This window comes from Ceratosolen solmsi, unplaced genomic scaffold, assembly GCF_000503995.2.
Source record: "Ceratosolen solmsi marchali unplaced genomic scaffold, CerSol_1.0 scaffold14, whole genome shotgun sequence".
NCBI lineage: Eukaryota > Metazoa > Arthropoda > Insecta > Hymenoptera > Agaonidae > Ceratosolen > Ceratosolen solmsi.
The window spans coordinates 9,083,314-9,097,940 of NW_011948420.1; the positions used below are offsets into that span (position 1 = coordinate 9,083,314).

The 14,627-nt window shown below is 35.8% G+C and overlaps 1 protein-coding gene across 1 annotated transcript in view; it reads left to right on the top strand.

The window, feature by feature from the left end:
• Fak (protein tyrosine kinase 2 Fak) overlaps positions 1 to 14,627 on the top strand; it is a 48,025-nt gene that overhangs the window by 3,563 nt on the left and 29,835 nt on the right. The window lies entirely within an intron of this gene.

Consider the following 14,627-nt stretch of genomic DNA (forward strand, 5'->3'; position numbering starts at 1 on the left):
AAAAAAACTAAAAAACTAAAAAAATAAAAAACTAAAAAAAAAACAAAAACAAAAAAAAAAAACAAAAGAAAAAAATAACAAAAATAATGAAAGACATAGCAACTTATGAAACAGAGCTTCTAATACGCATAATATTACGGTAAATTTATATTCCAATATAATAGACAAATTATTTGCGCTCGCAACTTACGTAATCGCTTCGGCAGGTGTGTGACATCCAGATATACTCTCGTCCTTTATAATGAAAGCATTCATTTTTACAGATGCTTCGTTTGTATTTGTAATATCGCTATCTATCCACAATTTCTGCGACTTTGGTATAACACCTGAATTTTGCGTCTCATTCTTTTTATCATTGTCACTGGCTGTCGTTTTCTGCTTATTTTTTCGTTGCGACTTTCTCTTCCACCTTACGTTACTTTCATTATCTACATAATCAGTAGGCTCGAAGATGCTTGTCTCTTGCACGAATAAATCTTCACCATCGCTTTTTGATAAGGCATTTTCAGTCCATACATCCGAAGACGAAATCACCGTGTCATAATCGCTAGCCGAATTAATTCCGAAGATACTCGTACTTGTCGGTGTATCCGTAGTAGCGATCTCTTGTCTTAATCCTGAGTCGATGTTCGCGTTAATATCGAAAGTCGAAGTTTCGATGACGAATAAAAGCACTGAGAGAAGCCTCGGTAACGTCATTATATTCCCTTGCACAACAAATAAGCTTTTGTTAACCGACTCGCATCGTCCTCGAAAAGTGCTACATAACAAAGACAAATAACGAGAGAAAGAAAAAAAATAAAATACAGACGCATATACACACACACACACACACACACATATGTGTGTGTATTATATATACACATGAATACATACACATATATTTACATATATTTACATATATATATATATATATATATATATATATACACACACATATATACATATTTATATATTTACATGTATGCATGTATAAATGATTGATTATGATAGAGAGAGAGAGAGAGAGAGAGAGAGAGAGAGAGAGAGTCAAAGACCTCGTAGGTAGCCAAGCGGAGCGCTTCAACGCTTTGCTGCTGACGTATAATGCGTTTCATCTTTTCCTCAACTGCCACTTATGAGCATATTTTCCTTCTCTCGTTTCCTTTTACTCTCGTATCGCCACGCTTAATTAAGATCGACTAATCGGCCGATTGTTAAAGTTAGTCGCTAGTTTGAAGAAACTTCGATTTTCCTCGTATGCGCTTCTGGAATATGACTTTGTGAGACTATTTTTTTCCCGTTTTTCTTTTTCCTTGTTCATTTTTTCGTTTTTTTTTTTTCTTTTTCTTTCTCAACCAAGCATTCTTTATTGACATTTTACAGCATATGAGTAAGAATGCGATTAGGCTTGAAAATTCGATATTTACAAAGCGATTTTCAGTGACATTGCGAATGCCTAATTGCTTTTTATCATAATGTAGAAAAGAAAAGATACGAAGCCTGATATTAGCATGCAATTATTGTAATAATAATAATAATAATAATAATAATAAATAAATAATCGTGGCAATAAATTTAATTATCGTTACATAATATACCGACGAAATCATTGATGATGAATAATCAAATATTAATTAATGCGATAAACGAAATATTCTATATGATGTAAATTATTTCGTACAATTATGCGTAGATTAGCATATTTGAAGTTATAAAATTAATAGCAATTATTAGAAATGATGTTGTAAGATTTATTAATGAGAATTTAGTCGTAATAATTTATATGATCGTAAATTTAATCAAGCGAAGGATAGAAATTTCCGTAGAAATTCAAAAGCCTGATTGTATGCCTTGTATGTTTGCATGCGCTTACGTGTGCACATGCGCGCGTACGTATGCATGTACGCACGCATGCGTACGTAAATGAGTGCGAAGGGTGAAATTGATATACTCGTTTAAGCTCTTCATATATTTATTTCATAAATTAAATATTACATTGTAACGACGTATAGGGAAATTTATAATAACTTGATATAATATTGTTGCACATTTGACAATCACTTGCCCGACTAATAATACTAAAACATTAATATTGAAAATTTTTATTTCCCAATTTTTGTTGCTCTTCCAAAAACATTTTATATAGAATAAGATATTTTTCAGGTACGCTCGATTCTGCTGCATACTGATTATATTTATAATAATCGCTCCCGTCGCTCTCTTGATTTTCAGTTATGATATAATAATTATTGTTTTTTAAATATCCTATGTCTTGGCCATCGTCATTCGAGTCTATTATATTTTCTCGATGATGATTATACTTATTATGGAGCTCATTATTGTCAATATTTGTAGATGCAGTATTAATGTTATTAACGGTACTATAGTTTAAATTTGACGATGTTTCCAACGAATCGATAACGTACATTCGCTGATTGAAATTATCCATGGCATTTGTTATTTTCATCGGTGCCTGGGCGTCAACGTTCCTTGCATGAAGCTCGTCTTTGGGAGGCATCTTTCTCTTGTCCTGATCCGACCTACCATACATTATTTTAATTGCTTCCTTGTAAGATTCCATTGTATATTCGGAAGACTTGTTCATCAATTGATTATAATTGCTGGCATTTAAATTATTAATATGCTGGCACAATCCATCGCTATTCATTCCCGATGTCTTAATGATATTGGATAAGCAGTGCTCGCTCGAGCAATTGTTTGGGAAGAAGAAATTGTAGATGCAAGTGGAGCAATGCTCGCGATTTTGGCCAACCGACTTGTCGGATAATACATCTTTAATCCAATCCACAACGTCAACAATGCTAGTGTAAATCCATTGGCCGTCGGGCTGTCTGTCGTCACAAGCCAACGCCACTAAGCCAGCCTAAAACAATTCAAAGATGATTAAAGATATATTAGTGATGTATTATTATGAATAATTTCACCTGAGTGTTATCTGACATAACGGCGGTCCCGGTCATCGCGCAGCCTTTCGTACCGTCACTCGATCGAATCGATATCTTATTATTTCTAAAGCCGTACTCGGCCATTGACTTATCCAGATATTTATCCCTGCTCGTACCAAGATTTTTTGCAGTAATGCCTGGAAAAATTTCAAACCAACAAGTAGTAGTTTTTTCAATTTTTTACATTTTTACTCGATGCTTTTGCCCCTCGCAAGCCGGGTTTCACTATGACAATGACATTTTCTTACAACCACTGAATGCACGTGGATTTTAACAGTTGGCGGTCAGCCTAAATCTATTTGCCTTAAAAACTTGTAACAATCAAAGCCCACGGCAATACTTACTTTTTAAAAATTTAGAATAATTTCCCCTTGAGGTCGTGTTATTGCTTCGACTTTTTCTCGTTGATTTCAATGACTTCACCCTATCATTATTTCTATTAAATCCTGCATTTTCATTAGATTTCCTCAAATTAATTCCATCACCGTCGTTCGTATTTCGCATATTTTTAGCGTCTCGTTTTTGTATCTGATTAATGACATTTTTTGCTTTCGCTTGATACATACTAAAGCTTTTCTAAATTACGAACAATATCGAGACAATGGATATATTAATGATAATAATTCAAAAGCCAAAACAAATGATAAAATCAATACAGAATATATCATACCGCAGAATTTTTTGAAATAACACCAATTAGACAGCTCTCGTCCATACACAAATCCTCTAGCCTTTGTTGAGGTAATTCAATCACGAACAAATTCCTTTCCAAAATCCTAAGGGCATTTAAATTATAATTGCGCGTACACATGCGTTAATGTAGAATAAAATCATAATGCGATAGCGTATTGTTTAAGCGACACTACACAGTTTCTTCAAAACTTAGTTATACATTATGAAATGCTCTGTAAAATGAATTTGTATGAATTTTGCCGAAAATGAGTGCCGAGAAAAAAAAAAGAAAATACTCGTTTGAGCTTTACGAGCGAAGAAAAAACAACTTATTATTAATTAATTTTATTATTATTAATTTGTTTGTTTAATTTATATGTACGTAAAATTGCAACATCACCAAGCGTGTCAAAAGATAATTTATGATGTAAAACTCAATAAAAAAAAAAAAAAAAAAAAAAAAAAAAAAAAAAAAAAAAAAAAAAAAAAATGAATGTAATTTGATTTACATGTTCTTAAATGTCGAAAGAGTTTGATACCTGCAAGAAAGTTTAACTAGCGCAACATTATAATTTGGGAAAGTTTCTTCTCGAACATCGAGAGTGTTTTGTGGATGCATTCTGTAATTTACAATTTTAATTATTTGAGTAGAATTTGTAAATGGTGCGATCATTACAGCCAATGAGCCTTTGATGTTGTGTCTGTATAAAAAAGAAGAAAAAAAAAAGAGAAAGAAGAATAACGAGTTAGTAAGGGATACACGGGCACACAGAGATATTTATACACGTGTGCTCGCTGCTGAATATTACATTTGCGAATTTAATGTTCGGTTATAAGTGCGTCAGAAAGAAAATAACCATTTAGAATCGATTTAACTTAGATAATTTTCAAATATCAGCCAATTTATTCATTGATAATACACGGGGCGATTCAATTAAACATATAAAATGGCATATGCAGGGCATCTTGTAGCATCTATTAATTATGTTTTTCATATAATAAATGTGATACGCGCGCGCACGCGCACTCAAGCGATTAGACACAAAATAAATGTAAAGCAGCAGTTGGACACTAAATTGATAATTTTTATTGTGATTTTTATCGTGGTACGGCACGAAGTCGAGCAAATTATTTGAACACGAATCGCGCAATATCTAATTAACCTACCTGATGGTAATTGCCTCGTGGATACAGTAAGCGGAAGTTAAGACGTAGAGATGATTCACTATCGAGCCAACACACATAAGGTATCGCTTATCCCTGTTACAATGTACCCAGGCACATGATAATATAAATAATTGTTTACATCATTGATTAGGAGTAAATGCATTCGTTCACGGTCGAACCTTTTATGAATTACAATTCTTCTTGTCCTTTGCTTTTTAGTATTTGTAATTTGCAGAAGAATAATTTTAAATCGCAATTTTAATCGCACACTACGTTACATTTATATTGAATATTAAAGTGCATTATGTGCGAATAAACGATTCGGTTGGAAAAATTATTTTGTCTTTAGTAATTATTTTGTCTTTTTAGTGAAGAATTCGTATTGCATTTCAACTAGATTATAACGATTTGATACGTAATGGTGAGATTTACTTTCCACCGATAATATTGAAAAATTAAAGTATAATATTGTTAACGATTTTCCTAAACGAATAATACGAAAGCTCGCGTATTTTGTTGTAATGCTTGATATCTTCACTTCTTTCTTTTTCATTTCTTTTTTTCTTTATTGACGCGTTTAGAAATAAAATTGAGAGCTCGTTTTATCAACTATACGAGCTACGAGTATATAACAATCGATTGATTTTCAATGTTAACAAAAAAAAAGTTAAATAATTTCATTTAAAATTTTACGTATAAGAATAAAAAACTATATTTATTTATTTATTTATTTATTTTTTTTTTTATTTGCGTAAAGTTAAATAAATGATTGAATAATACTACACAACAATTATTCTCGTCATTCGATGAACGTAATTGTGTTTTAATTTGAAGTGGAATGGAGCACGGAAAATAAAATCAAATAAGCATTAGTTCATGAACAACACTTATCCGAAACTTGATATATTCAAGGAAGAAATTGCAATTTAAAATTAAATGTAACACAGCCACTGATTATTTAAGAATAAAACGAAGCTTGTGCCGAGAGTAAAACCAAGAGTCAATTTATTCTACATCGAAGAGTAATTCCAAACTTGTATAAAATATTAAGCGGTCACTAACGATCACGTGATAAAGACGCAACTAAGCTCAACAAAAGGTCCGACTGTCAACGTCGTCCACATGAAAGTGGATCGAATACAAAGAATTAATCACGCTCACGATGCGCTCAGCTTCTTCTTCACGGTACAGCTATTAATGCCCTCTTCTTTGATTATGAAGGCTTGGATGCCAAGTAAATGCTCGTTCATCTCACCAGATTTAGATATCCAGAGGGAATCATTTTGTCCTAGGTTAGTTTGTGCGATAGCCACATTTGCCAACAGCGGGCACAAGAGAAAAATCCTCAATAGCATCATCCTTGCTCGGAACAAGGCGAATTGCTTATCCTTCTAGTTCGATCACTTTGTCTCTCTCTCTCACACTCTCTCTCTCTCTCTCTCTCTCTCTCACTCTCTCTCTCACTCTCCTTCGCTCTCTATCCCCCTATCCCTCACTCTCACTCGCTCTCTCCCTCTCTCCCTCTATCCCAGATACACCAAAACACCCACCCACCCACTCTCAATAAACACGTACACACTCACCCGCCCACCAACTCTCACGAACACGCGCGTGCACACACGCACACGCACACGCACACGCGCACACACACACACACACACACACAACACACGCGCGCTCTCTCTCTCTCTCTCTCTCTCTCTCTCTTTCACTCCTTCTTTCTCTCTTACTATTTTTCTCTTTTTTCGTTTCTCCTTCTATTTCTATTTCACGCACGCACGCACGCACGCACGCACGCACGCTATATTCTCTTTCTCTCTTTCCGCGATGCTGCGCGCTTAAATTCGCCAGTCGAGGAAGGGAGAGACAAGAGGTGATCGTTAAGAAGGACTGAACGGGATCAGAGAAGTGCTAGAACGTTTGACGATTAGGCTTTCCTTTCATTGGCGAAATTTTTTTATCGTTAAAAACGTTCGGGAGGCCTTTGATATCGCTTGAGGCACCTTTGAGATCGCGCGATTGGACGGACGCGTGTTTTTACGGTGCGCATGCGAGTGACGATTGGGACGTAGAATATTTTAACGCGGTATTTTCTTTTTTTATTCCATTTAATCGGGTTGTGCATATTTGTAGCGCTTGTCAGATTTTGAAAGAAAGAAAGAAAGAAAAATTTAAAACAATAGAGTAAAATATCGAGGATCTACGATTCTTAATGTTGATTGAAGGAAAAAAAAAAGTCTATCCGAAGGAAATATATATGTGAAAGGCTATCATGCTCTCCTAGATGCTAATTACGTAAAAGTAGAAGATAAATTGAGAATAGATAATAGAGAGCTGCACGAATGGATTTTACACGAAAAATAAGAAATTCAGAGCTTCGATGCTATTGGAAGACTAGACACATTGATTGATCTATGGTATTGACTAGTCCTATATACATATATATATATATATATGTAAAGTTTACATATCAGACTTTAAATTTCGTCGTCTTACAGAATTTACAGAACGAATAGCAGACAGAATACCTGACAATTCGATAATAGTAGATTTCTCACTTTCCGATCAATTTATCGTCTCTCATAATATTTATAACATCTGCTTTCAATGTTCGAATTATTCGTATTCATAGAATGCAATGTGCTTTCTCTCATGTGCTTTGAATTTATCCTTACGTTGCCATTAAATTCAGATTATTTATTAAAATATTTAAATATTGGTAATTAAATATTGAATATGTAAAATTTCCGTGACCTCGATATTTTTTAACCAATCGAAGCGTGAATAGATTTTAATGTAAGAATATTTTATATGAAAAATTATCCTCCGCTATTGCTCGAATGGCTGACGAATTCAAATACAAAATAACGATCAAATTAATCATATTTGAACAGAAAAAAGAAAAAGAAAGAAAGAAAAAAATCATAGCATTCGTGTGACATTAATTTAAAAAATTCAGCATTCAAAAAAGGTAATTTTATTCTCAATTACATAATAAATAATTTCACTGGTCATAAAAATTGCTTACCTTGCTTCGCTCTTATCGATTGAATGTTGAACAAATATCTTTACCAAATGAAATTTTAATGGTCTTTTACATATTAATTTATGAAAATAAACTACAGGGTATATTTGCAGAAATAGCGCAAGACAAATAGAATGAAAGACGCATTCTCAACGCAATATGTTTAATAAAGTAAAAGCAACGACAAAATTAAAGCAACGACATTTAAAAGCTATAATAATAATATAATAATAGTAATGATGATGATGATGATGATGATGATGATGATGATGATGATGATGATGATGATGATGATGATGATAATGATAATTTAATTTGACGTTAATTGACGAATCATACGATCCACATGAAATGCTCGTATATGCAAATAATTTAGATTCTTGTCACTGGGCTTGGAAGATTTGCAAGCTCGAGAAGCTAACGGACAATTCTTTCCCGTAAATCCATTATCCTAAATTTTCACGCAAATTTTTACGAATTTCCTGTTAAATTCGTAACTCGTCGCTGCCTTTATTTAAGCAATTGGCATCCAAATGCCGCGATTTCTCTCATATTCGACCTTTATGTTATTGTATTATACCATCCGGCTCTAACGACGTCCATGGCTTCAGCGAATATATACAAAAATTTAGCTGCCCATATCGAAGAAACGAAAGTTTGTAGCAATTGCGAAATTTATAACGTACACGAGCTTACGTATACCGAACGATCGAAAGAAATAATCAAATATAAATTTCCGACATCGTTCAAATGCGCACAAACTTTTATTATAAGACATCAAAGAACTTTGTGCCTATGAGCTTGTGTCAAGGGCACAATAACAATGCTGAACGTAGCTCTGGCAACTACAACAACAAAAGCGCTGATTATCAAGGCATAACTTATGTTCGGATTCCGCGAGTTCGAAATCGTCCGTGCGAGCGCTCGCGGGGAGCGGACTTTCACCGTAAATGCAGTGGCAATGCCATCCGAGCACACGGTACTTTGACAACCGCGAAGAAAACTTTTATCCCACCGATCCAGCCACTCTCGGCCCACGTCGTGGTTATGTCGACGACTCGGTGGAGAGCTCCGGTGGCTGGTGACACTGACACTGCCTTACCTGCTGGGCTTCGATGTCGTATACGATACTCCGGCATCGATCAAAGTTAACGCGGATCGGTCGATCGATCGTAGCCTTGGCCTTTAGTGGGTTTTGGATTTTCGACTTGCCTGGCCGATGCATAAATTTCGGATATTAATTTCGCATATTGAGCCATCGTTCCGTCGTTCCGCCATTCCGCTCGGCCACTGGCTATTATTTTTCACCACCCGATTTTTCCGGTTTGCCGGGAATGTAAATTGTCGGCTCGAGCGAACAAAGACAGCACCGACTGATCGCGGGATCGATAGATCCTTTTCCTGCCTTCGTTTACTTAATTACAATGACAATTATAGCACAGTAATTGTTGTAATGGCAATAATAATGACGACGGTATTGAAAAATGTTGAAAGATGCATAGGGCAATGTTAATCATTATATTTGTCCATCATTCAATGACAATTCGATAATTAATACTATGAGTATCGCATACTTTCATTACACATTAATTTTTCCACCACTAGAATTCTAAAATAAATAAAGTCGCGTTCTACATACAAAATCTTATCTCTTAAATCAATCGATTTATCATTTTCAAATAATTACCCGTTGCCTAATGAATCAACGAAAATAAATAAAACTGCGTCAATGTAATTAATAATATGTTCTTTTTATATAGTTTAGTTACATAATAATAGTTTTTTTATCGAGTTGGATTTTAACATAATACAAGTTACTTCCAATATTCTCGATTAATATTGTGGGCTTTTTTTTTTTTTTGTCTTTTTTTTTAAATTCAAGCAAAAAGACAATAGAATTTTCCACGTAAAAAGTACTTGTTATAATTAATGTGAATTTTTTATCTCATCACTGGCATTGATAAGTCGCATAGCATAATGTAATAAAGGAAAACATTGTGTGATATTGCCTACTTACAATGTCCATTGAATACCTACTTAATGCTCGACTAACCTTTTAATTATTTTTATAATTTTACACTGGACTACTTAAAATTTGCATTCAATTCATCAAATATTATTGAATATTTTTTTATTATTATTTATCAATAATTATATGTCTTCTCGAAAATTTATAAGCATAAATGATAATTGAATGATATCCTTAATAATAATAATAATAATAATAATAATAATAATAATAATAATAGTAATAATAATAATAATAATAATAATAATAATAATAATAATAATAATAATAATAATAAGATCAATTAACAAGCTCTATCATTAATTAATGACGTTTATTATTAACAAGTTGTTTTTTCTATTTTTTTTTTTTACAATTTATCATACTGAAATGAGTTGCGGTAGAAATTGGCATTGGACAATATCTTTTCCGTCGTCGGCTGTAACTATTAATAAGAAGATATAATTCTTGATACATCCTATTGTGTATAGAATATTTGTACATGTTATTCCAAGAAAATATTATTATATCAAACGACTTTATATTCATTTGTAGGAGCAACGTAATACTTTTTTACTACGATAAATAGAAGAATGATAATTCGATGTTTTACAATTATGAAGAAAAAAGAAAAAAAGAAAAAAAAAATCTTCTACCGATCGCAAGATTTTTAATATCTCTATAACGTAAAATTACGACTTACATTATCCATTCTCGAAATCTTTCAATACATCTATATTAATAAAATTATCATTTATCCTTTGTGTCTATGCTTTTCAGCTTTTCAACAATCAATAATACATTATCTGCCGCATTAATAATCGATAAAAACATTATAAATATATAAGCTAAGGCTTATAGCTTCGACTTTATAACAGATAGACAATAATTAAGTGTAAAGGTGAATGAGTAATTGCAAATTTAACCGAAAAGCGAGTACGCGTAACTAAAAGGATGATGATGATGAAAATGGAGGATCGTCGGTAAGCCTCGAAGGGAATCCCATTCGGTGAGGGCTTTTAACGGCCAGATAACGCGTGTCCCTCCGTCTACGGCATAGCATCATTCCAATGGAAACAACTTCACGCCCATGTTCGTCCGCCTGATTCGGTTCTGATTTGGAAGCTAAAAACTTCTTCACTCATAAGCAAGATATCGATATCATCGAAATTTCGGGATTTTCTATAGGTCGCTCGGGATCCTCGCATTAATAATAACTACGGCTGAGTCGTCCGATTTACCATTTCCTCTCTCTCTCTCTCTCTCTCTCTCTCTCTCTCTCTCCCTACTATTTCTTAGCTGCACGTTATTTACATAGTGAGACTTATGCGCACCGCCCAAGATGTATGAACAAAGATTTTGCACGGTGAGCTGTGAGAATACGAGGGAGCAGCTTTGTTTCAAGAATGTCAATGCCGCGTCCCAATGCGCGCAGTTTAATAAACACTTGGAAAGTCTTGGGGAGCGGGAGATTTTTTTCCGTCTTTCATTTCAAGCGCGCACTTTGAATTTCAATTTTATCTTACGGCTATGAAAAACGTATAAAATTCAAATGAGGCGACGTTATATGCAAAAGTATCGTGACTCTGTAGCGACGAGAGGTGGAGTACCGATAGGCTTGAATGTTTCAGAGAACTCGAGTTAGTAGTCGAGCGAGTAAACGACCAACTAAAGTAGCGAAATTCAATATTTTACGAATTCTCTTGGTTATCCTATAATTTTGTCCAAGTTATTTGTATATTGCTGCTAATTTATATATATATATATATATATATATATATATATATATGCACACGCAGGCACTCACGCACGCACGCACGCACGCACACGCACGCACGCGCACGTACATTTATGCATTCCTTTATTAAGCGCTCCTTTATTGTGCTCAAAATATCGGCGTGTATAAATGTAATATAAATGGATTTTCATTGAATTAATATTTTAGCATTTTAATTATAAAAGTGAATCACTTTAACAATTTAGTTTTAAGTGTGCATTAAGAATTCGTATGAATTCCGTTGATTATTGTGCTTTAATTAATTCCTAAAATAAAAATACTTTCATAGTTCATCTCGTTTAAAAGTACGAGAGATAAGATATTGGGAAGACGGCAAAAATATATCGTACTTGAATGATCGTTAAAAAGAAATGTATTTCATTTCGACTTTGTATACTAATAAAAACTAATTAGAGCACAGAAGAGTAAATTAACGATCACAACTAATGATTTTGTTATCAAGCAGATATAAAAGCCACTAATGTTTTTAATATACAATTTAGATAACAATACGTGCTAGTATGTTTTAAAAATAAATGTCAAATGAAAAATATAATTGCGCTATTAAACATTGAGTTTCGGACAGAATATTTATGAGTGATTTTTCTACGATAAGACATTATTTTCTGCTTCGTAAAACCTCAATATTAAAGCGAGTGCGGGCTTGAAATCAAAATTCGTTGGAACTTTTTTAAGCGATTGCTGTCTGTCTGTCTGTCTGTCTGTCTGTCTGCCCGTCTGTCTCACTCTCTCCTTCTCTCTCTCTCTCTCTCTCTCTCTCTCTATCTCTCTCTCTCTCTATCTCTATCTCTATCTCTATCTCCATCTCCATCTCCATCTCCTTCTCTCTATCTCATTCTATGTTTCTCCCTCATTCGCTTCCCCTCACACGCGCACGTCCGCACTCTCTGACTGGCTCTGTATATCTATCTCTCTACCTCTGTGTAAGTATTATTTTCTCACCCTCTCGCTTTCACTCTCTCGCTTACTCTATCTCTTTCAATTTATTTTATGTCCCGAGGGCATCGGCGTGAATACTTTGGACCGACTCATCGACGTCAAAAACCAGCTGCAATGATGCTTAGGCCGAAACTAATGAAAGTACCGCGGCCCCACCCTTACGCATAATGATGTTCCGAACAGCATCACGAATAATTAAATCCCTAAAAGACCAGAGGTCAGATGAATGGGTCTCTTTTGTTATGTTGGTTGATTAACTCTTTATCGCTCATTGCTTATCGTGAAAATTATTATTTATTTATTTATTTTTTTTTTTTTTCATTTTAAAGAAGAGATGGGGAGTTCCTAACTGCAGAGATGTTACGCCAATGGGACGTAAGCGTATTTATCAGAACGACGGAGTGCCGAACGATGAATGAAACAGCTTGAATTCTTACGTATTTCGTACTTATCGTAAAATTAAAGAAGACAAAACTTAATTATGAAAGCTGAGCGTGCGCGAGTAATTTTAACCTTTAAATAAACGCTAAAGCATTTATTTGTTGGAGCGAGTCTTTATCTTCTCGAAAATCAAAGTCCAATACGAGTTAATATAATATAGTCGTACGTTTTTATGATGTTGTAAAAACTAGTGTCTTTGCACGCAAAATGACGCAAAATTCGTTACAAGACATTGACGTACTCATTGATTATCTAAAATTTACTGTTTGGCGCTTTAATTTGACAACAAGCTGATTTCTTATCTCGTATTGAACAATGTGACTGTCGCGATTTACAATATCAAGTGACCAAGTAATACTCGGTAAGATAATTATTATATCTCCCTTCCAACTGTATAATAACATTTTATTGATAAAATGTTGTCGATGCTTTATCGGGGCCGCTGAGTTTTTCCTAATCTAAGCTGTTGCCATTTGAATTTTACTCGCATTGTGTTGGAACCGAGGCACGCAATCCTCTACAATTACAACATCCAATTCGCATCATAGGACCCATAACCATAATCCGTCAGGGATATTTGGATGCATTGGTCGACGCACAATGGCTGACGCTAATAGGAGAGCGTTAATTGAAGCCACGACATGACGCCATTGGAATGTTGAAAAATTATCAGAGGCTGTAGCGTGAGCAGCGCCACATCCACGCGCACTCACGCGCGCACGCATGAAGGGACGCACAGAGGCAACAGAGGCCACAGAGGCGTCAAATTTCCTCGACGCCAATAAATCGCTAAACTCGGAACTTATGAAACGAAGAACAAGTCCCATTATTAGTTTGGGGGAGAGAAGTCAGTAAACGGCGTCTCCCGCTGCATTCGATACGAGCGAAGCGTTTCAATGCCAATCAAACGATTAAAGCATATCAGCGCGCGATGCATCGGGCGATGAGGAGGAGGAAGAGGAGGAGGAAGAGGTAGAGGAGGAGGACGAAGACGAGGAGGAGGAGGAGGTAGAGGAGGAGGATGAGAAGGAGAAGGAGGAGGAGTCGCGCGATCGCCGTTCCTCCGTTCAGTCGCGGTCGGGGCGAGCAAGTGTAAGGGGTCACAGAGCCGAGCGGAGGACTTAAAAGGGCCCGAGAGGAGAGGCCCGCGGTGTGACGACAAGTGGCAAGGAGCTTAATCCCGATGCAACTAGCTACAGTAGCTCACGACGAGCTGACGAAATGTTAGAGCACGTGAGTCGGGGACTGGCCGGTATCTCGTCGCCCCGGTATCCCGTCTCAGCTACCGCGGACGGCTTCGTCGGGGAGGCGCAACAGCCTCATCGACACGAGGGCAAGGACGAGCGAGAGCGAGATCGAGAAGAGTCGCGATGGCGACGGCGGCAACGACAACGACGTCGGCGCGATCCCCTCGCGAGGAACAAACCGAGCCAGGAGAGGCAGTGGTCGAGAGCCAGCCGAAGGCTCCTCTGCCACCTAGGAGGCTGCGACGATTATTACAGCCCGGAGACGCTCGGAACATGGAAGTTCCATCGAGTGGAGCGCCTCAGGTATTATTTTCGATTATGCCTGGCCGGTGAATAGCGTCTCCCTCCTCCGTTCCCTTCGTCGCCCATTACCGCCCTGCCC